Here is an 8,391-nt window from a genome sequence, read left to right on the forward strand (position 1 = left end):
TTTTGTTATGCTCCATTCCTTCATATTATTGTCTACTGAACTAATTTTACATATGTAAAACACGTATGTGGTTACTAGTTAACTATAAGACACTATGTAAGAAACCATCAAAGCAGACACATCATTAGTGACGGCTCCTCAGTACCCGTTATCAGTGCACTATTAGTGACAGGTCCAGTGCTGACCTGTCACTAATGTGTGGCCTGGGTTGGGACCCGAACAAGACCTGTCACTAATGAGGGTTCATTAGTGGCGACGAGTGAACGACCCGTCACTAAAGATATTAGTGACGGGTCACATTAAAGTCTATCACTAATAATTCAGTCATTAGTGACGGGTATATGGGGTACACGTCACTAAATGTAGCCTACTCATTAGTGACGGGTAGTTATGAGACCCGTCACTAATATTAAAGTAATTAGTGACGAGTCGTAGTTGTTACCGTCACTAATGACGAACTCATTAGTGACATGTGTCCTTATCACCCGTCACTAATTTCTTCACCGATCACTTCTATCTGCTCAACCACTCTTATCCGCATATTTCTCTCTCTCGACCACTCTTATCTCCGCTCACGTCTGCTCGCCTCCTCTTCCCACCTCCATCGCCATCGCACCTCGCCCCCGACGCTGCCGCCATCCTCCCCCCTCCACCATAGCCCAACGTACACCGCCGCCCCCTCTACCCGCTAGGGTTAGGGCGATGGATCAAGGTAGTGGCGGGGCCGTTGTCATCGCCGTAGCGGATTTGGATGGATTCGACAACTCCTCCATCGGCTAATGCACCAGACGTACACTACCCTCCAAGCGTTCCCCCACCTGCCACGATCGAGATCGATCATAGTAACCTCTTTTCTTTTTCTCACTCATTGTTACGCTCATAGTAACACTCATTATGACACATCAATTTAATTAAGTTTATAGTACATCAGGCTCAATTCATATCATCCTATCATGTAGGTGTTGAAACCGATCCTATGGCTCAAAGAGGTAATCCTTGTGACATGTGGTATTGTACCTTTGGTGCAATCCACTCTAGATGGAAGGAATTTTATGAAGCTATCTATCTCTTTTACATACGTTCAAGAGGAGAAAGTAGTGGGAATATCACTATTAGGGCATGTGGCAATGTATTACCGATTTCGTTGCATTCCAAAAAAGCCACCGTTGAAGGGTGCTGGCGTGGCATCTACGTGGCTGCTGATTAGGACTATGGACCGGCGCAATGGTCTTGGTCCACTGGTCCTTGGTGGACCGATTACACAAACGGAGGGGTAGGCAATCTTAGCCTTAGGTTTTAGATTGAACGGCTCACAGAGATTAGGGGATGGGCGGTCGATGGTGATTTGGAGGATGGCGGTGCCGCCTCGGTTCTTGCCGCAGCATCGCTGACGACATGCGATAACAAGCTACGACATTCCGATGTCAACGGGGAACGGTGCAAAAGGACGAGATGGCAACGAGGATTCTCACTGAGGGCTTCACGGCAGCCAGAGACGTCTCGGTGGTGGTCGGTGATGGAGAGATGGTGGTGGCGAGGTCAGAGCTCGGTGGGACTCGGCTACGATGACGGAGAAGCGAAGTCGAGGGTCGATAGAGCTTGCTGGAGGTTTTGCGGTGCCAAAGGGGTGGTCAGGAGGTCTTAGGGCACAACAGAGAGATCTGGCGACGGAGAGATGGCAGCGAGACCCACCAGAGCTTGGTAAGGATGTGGTTCCGGTGGTGCAGAGAGGAATCCAGGGGGTTGGGGAAGCCTCTCGTGCTCTTGCGAAGCCGAAGGCGGCCTCAGGTGCGTCGGGGAGCGACTGAGCTTTTGGCGGCTATAATGGCAGCTTGGCGATAGTGATCTTGGGCGGTAGGTTGAGGGGAAAAAGAGAGGGCGCTAGGTTTGGGTGGCTTTATAGGCACGAGGGTGGGTAGCGATTTCGGCCGACGGTTGTTCACACAGCGGGAGGAGGAGTATGATAGGTGGGGCCCACACATCAGCAAGAGGAAGAGGGGAACAGGAAGCTAATGGGCTTGACTGGGCTGGGCCACACACGTGGAGAAACTAGGTTGGCCCCGCGGGAAAAGGAAACATGCGTCACATGCGCTGATGTCATGCAGAGTGTCAGGGAGCCGTTTGAGGTGACTGCAGTACTCAGACATCGTTAGCTCACCTTGGTAATGGCTATGGAACTCCTGTTGCACGTAGAAGGCTCGTTGCATGCAATTGTCGAGGAAGAGGCCGGAGATCATTGTCCAGACGTAGTAAGAGGTGTCCTGTGGCTTGTTGATGATGTGAAAGATATCTGTGGAGACCGTTGAGTACAGCCAGGACACTACACAGTCGTTGATATGCATCCAGTCAGTGTCGTGCCACTTCAGCTAGGCGCTGATGGTGACATCGACGTGGTCAAGGAGGCTGAGTTTGCGGAGGGTGAGTTCGAAGAACGTGTGCCATGCCGAGTAGTTCACCTCGGCCATGTCCAGGGTGATCTAGACATGGTCACAAATGTTGATGAGGTTGACGATCGAGGCAGCGAGGGGAGCAAGTTTGTCCGTCGCTGGAAAAAACGGGATGGAGTGGTGCGCGGAGGAGCCGTAGGAAGATGAGTGTGAATCCATGGAGAAAGCAACGGAAGAAAAACATAGAGAGGATCGTGGGGATACTGATACTATGAGAGAGTTTGGAGATGAATCACATATCTGTATTGATCATCTCATCAGGTACTTATACATGTACATGCATGCCACCGTGAACAACCGAAAGCTTCGAATCCTAGCTAACGTGGTGTAGGACTAGGTAAAGCCAAGGGATAATTCCTCACATGCTAATGAATAAAATCTAAATCCTTGATATGCCATTGTCAGTGATTGAGATGGGCCCCACGCGTCTTAGACACACCGATGGCATATCAGAGATTTGTGAATTTTTTGGTGGCATATAGGGAAATGCCCCTAAAGCCTAACTGAACTATACAACAACTAGATGACCTGATCACCTTGCTAACATGTATGAAGTTTACGATGTTAGGGTTAATCTTGTTTTTTTGGTAGTTTTATTTTTGGCATGCACAAAAGTCCATGCAAAAGTCAAAGTGGTGTTCTAGTAGGAGTTTAATATGTGTAGAGTTGGAGTAGGAATATGGTTAGATCGAAGTAGAATTTAGAGTCTAGTATTCGGCCCCTATATAATGAAGGGTGGGAGCACCCCACAATGTGTCATTGGGGAAAAGAGTCGTGTTAACGAGTTGTAACGTGTGCATGAGAAATAAAGGAGCATTGTTTGTCAGAAAAAATTTCATCATTCTTTTGCTTGTTTGTGTTTTAGTGATTGTTTGATCCCGGTGAAAAGCCAACATGTGACATCAGCATAATCTACAAGGTGACATTTTAACTAGCAATTTCTATAAAAATATGACATCATGCATTAATATTTTAGGACTCCAAGGCCACACACGCGGTCTTCTTCTATTGGTCGACGTGAATACACGAGCTCTTCTTTTGTTGGCCGATGTGCATAGCGATCAACTTGGGGTATGAGAGACGAACGACATGCGCGCATATTAAAGAAGGCGATTAAGATTTTGTTACTTCCATTAGCTAATGGGTCTGTTCCCTTGTCCTAATCCCAGTGATGATCACACTTAAAAGTAATTCACTATTAATCAAGAATTTTAATACAATACATGTTAATTTTTTTTATCCAATTTGGATGAAAATAATTATAATTATTATACTAAAATTAATTAAACCAAATCCTACTAATTTTCATATAACATGCAAATGATGAAAGATGATATTGATGACAGTAAATCTTGACTGGAATGGTTATTATATATACACCTTGTATGTATTTTCACTTTCCAGTCGAGCATGCAGTCGCATATAGTTGTCTCCACATTCTGATACGTGGCTTGACATCTTCGTTTTTATCTTCTTAAGTTTATGAGACCAATGATGTTCTAAAGTCAATGACGATTATTTGTCCAACCACCTTTGGTGGCTACAGTTGATAGTATCAAGGTTCAGGTTGGTCACATAGTAGGATTAGCCACGAACTCTGAGAGAACATTTCACAAGGCCCACTATAAGAAAACGGAGGGAGTATTAATGTTACATCATAGTGCTTACACTCAACATCCGGTAGTTTTTACACTCCAACTGTTTTATCTACTATACAATTGATTATAACTAATTATAATAATAATCAAAATTTTGTAAAATTAGATACATTTTTTGCAAATTATAATTAAGCATACCAATTATAGTATAATTATGACAATTTTTGTTTTTATTATTCACATTAATTAATAAGAATATATGGGATGACTCAACGGATATCACATCAGAGATCACACTTGAAAACAATTCACTATTAATCAAGAATTTCTAATAAAACCCAAATTAAATTTTCATCTAATTTGTCTGAAAATAATTATAGTAATTATACTACAATTAAATAAATAAAACCCTATTAATAAAGTTTTTTTTAATAAGACCCATATTAATTAGGAATTTTAATATACTCACTAGCTAATTAATAAAAAAATTAAGTGAGCAATGAATTTCTAAGTCATTGACAAAATAAATTGACTGGGATATGCCATTACTCTAGTAGGTTTTGTAGTAGAAACCTACTGAGATAGTCATTTTTTCTAGTTAGTTGACTTGGCCACATGACTGGAAAAGCTTTTATCTAGTTGGTTCACATCTGGAACTGACTAGACAAATGCTCACCAATGCTCGGCCTGGAAACCATTCCCAAGCCCTAAGTCCTAAGCCACCGACCATCTTGCCAAGCTCTCGCTGCCACCGACGTCCTCGAGCCTATCATCGCCTCCTCCTACATCACACCCTCCATGTCTTCCTCTTCCCGCACTGGATCTGCCACATCCTTTTCCTCCCACATCATTCTCCTGCACTGACATCCCCGAGCCATCGCCATCGTCATACTCCACCACCTAGTCCACCTCCGGTGTCCACACCCTCCTCCACCACACCACCAAGACCGCCATCGTCCTCCACCACCAAGGTTGAGTGCGTCACTACCATCATCGTCCTCCACCGACATCCCTGAGCCCACCGCCGTTGTTGTCTTTCACATGGGGTCTGGGAAAGAGTCGGACACTGAGGGCAAGCGAGCCATCAGTGCCATCCTCCACCGAGCCCCCAAGTGTATCACCACCGTTTGCCACTACCAAGCCCCAAGCGCGACGCCACCGCCATCATCCTCAACTGAGTAGAGGAAGGGGACAACTCTGGAGTAGGAGTCTAAGAAACATCCATCTCGATCTACAACCCATCTGCAGACAACGAGGTATGCACACACCGAGCATTTGGTAAATGAAATAATGTTGGTACATGTGTGTGGATTAGATGAATATATGTATGAGATGAGATTAGATGTCTCTTGAAATAGAGTTATAAATTAGTTTAGCAGAGAAACAAAAGATAAAATTGTGTAGTTGTGGCACTATAGTTCTCACCACGGTCTTCATTTTTTTTAGCCATGTTTACCCTATCAGAACTTAGTTGAAAAGAGATTGATTGTAGTTAGTTGAGAAGAGGCAGATTATAGTTGAGACAAGAAGAGGAGCAAAGTTTCTTTTGTGTAGTTGCGGCACAGGAAATTTGGCTCTGCAAGTGAAAACCGTGGAGGGGATTATAGTTTTAGGATCAATCTTGGCATTATAGTTCTCACCACGATTTTCATATTGTCTGTCCATGTTTACCCTGTCAGAACTTAGTGTTATAAATAACATGTAGGTGATTTAAGTTAGTTTGGAGAGAAGAGAATATACATTTATTTGAAATTGATGATTTTTGCATTTTCCTTATTATTTTATTAGTTTTCGAATTTCCTTATAAAGAGTTTTCTTTCTTTACATCAAGATGTTATCATCGCCTCAACATTTAGATGATGAACCCGAACCTATGGCAACATAGAAACAAAAGCAATGAGAGTAGAAACAAGAATCGTGATGGTCGATTGATCATCATAGAGATCAACGAGAAAGGGGTCCCTGTTCAAACAATTGAGGCCGCATAGGCATACCGTAGTCGATGTGGGGTACTTGTCAAGAACCATGTCCCCATCATCAGAGTTGATTGGAGGGGAGGAAGGTGAACCGGCTAGACCCTGAAAAGAAAGATATATATGCTATGGAATCTGCTTCAAGAAATATTTGAGTTCCCTGAATGAACCCATGCAGCCGTCCATCAACATGCTTTGATGAAAATGAGGAGGTGATGGGGCAACTTTAAATACGAGCTTAACCATAACCAATGATGTTTTGAAGTTTAATATGTCAATGATGATTAAGGGTGTGATTGGTTGCTTGCACGGACCATATATGCAAGCTAAGGGATAGTAGGCTGAGTAAAGTCATATTTGTTGAAGAGAAGAGTGTTTGGTTAGTTATATATGTCTAGACAGGCTGAGCTGGTTTTATGTTTGGTTGACTGAATATCTAAGGCCGTATGAGCAGATGCAAGAATTGAGACTGTGATTGGTTACTCGTATGAAGAAAATTTTGTGACACTGAGAAGTACTGACAAGTAGGCTTGTCTGCATGAGCGGATGCAGGAGCCTGCATCCATCTGGCCAAGGTGCCAAGTGAAGCTCGAATCAAGCTTCCCTCCCGAGCCAGGCTAAAGGCGTACCATTCGCCAAGTCAGGCTAGAATAGTGGATGTGGGTAACCCATCACGCTTCTTTCTGAGATTATACACGTCTGCCAGATCATGATCACCCCATGCAGGAACTAATCAGCCTCTAATTGTCCTACCACTTTCAGTACCACCGTGGATGGTATCAAGGTTCAAGATTAGTCATCAAACTATGAGAGATTTCACCAGGGCAGTGGGGTGGAAGGTGCATTAGGATTTTTAGGATGCTAGTCCTAGAATTATTGGAGCCGCCTCCTCTCACTCTGCCCTGGTATAATTTTCTCTACCATACATAGGATTAGCCATAAAAATATTTTAAGAGAGGGCTAATTTGACCTACCCGTAAAGCTCGGCTCGGCTCAGCTCATATGAGCTCATCTTTAGGCGAGCTAAGCCTAGCTCAGCTTGACTACTTCACCAAGTTGGAAAATGGGCTCGACACAAGCTCACTACTGGCTCTAGCTATGGCTATCAGGGGTGCCATTTCCACGGTCATGCTAGTGGCGGCGTTGAGCTCCGGCAAGCCCATGCTTCGCATGGGCATGGGCATGACGTCAAAAATGCTCAGCCAAACCGAGGGGCATGCTGGCATCACGGAGGTCATACTCCATGCCCTCGACGCTGGGTACTTCCAATTCAACATGGCCTCGATATACGACACTGAGGCTGCACTCGAGGATGCGGCAGTTGAGGCCCTGCACGCCGGGATGATCACCTCCCGGGAAGAGCTCTACATCACCTCGAAGCTCCAGATCACTGACGTGCATCTTGGTCGTGTCCTGCCAGTGATAAAAAAGACACTCCAATAAGCAGCTAGCTTTGCCATACATGCATCCACGCTTGATTGATTGATGGTCCTTTTGCAACCGAATCATTCGTCAGGAATCTACAGATGGAGTATTTGGATATGTATCTAATTCATTTCCTCGTGAGCAGGTGGAGAGGAGGCGGCGGCACAGCGGATCGGTGCCTCGGTAAGAGATGCTGTGGGTCGACGGTGGCATGACAACAGTGTGTGTGCAGAGAGTTGATGGTGGCATGATGGGTTGGTAGGAGAGGTGGTGATAGCGAGCGGGAGACGGCATCTCTCTCTGCCTCACTGGGAGACGGACAACTGCACAATCGCGATGGGGGTTGGGTTGTGGCCTGCTATGTGGGCTACTATCTGCTGGGTTGTGGCCTAGCCACCTTGGATGGGCTGTGGCTAAGCCAACGAGTGGCTCATAAGCCAGCTAGACTCGTTAGGCCACCGAGCTGAGAAGGCGGCTCGGGCTTGGCTCGCTTAGCCTTCAAGCTGGCCTGAGCCCGAGCCGAGCGGAGCCCAAGCTGTTCTCTGATATTTCCACCTTACCTACCCGTACCTTGCTACCCGAACGGTGGCATTCAAAATTTATAAATAGTTCATTTTCCTTATAAATAGTTATCATTAATTACTTTTTCTTTATAAATATTTGTCATTAATTTCTTTTTCTTTATGTGATGGACAACTGCACCATATGAATCTCAAGAAGAAGAAGCACCCTCACATGCTAGGCATAGGTGGGAACGTGAGAAAAACATCGAAGAACAGGCACCCCCATATGCTAGGAAGGTTTTTTTTTTACTTTTGTCAAACTTGTGATCATTGTGATATGCTTATGTGACTATGTGATGTCATTTGTCAATATCGGTTGCTAGCGAATGTATGACTATGTGATGTCTTTTGTTGCTCTTTGTGATATGCTTGAGACTATATGTGA

Source organism: Phragmites australis, chromosome 1, assembly GCF_958298935.1.
Source record: "Phragmites australis chromosome 1, lpPhrAust1.1, whole genome shotgun sequence".
NCBI classification, from domain to species: Eukaryota; Viridiplantae; Streptophyta; class Magnoliopsida; order Poales; family Poaceae; genus Phragmites; species Phragmites australis.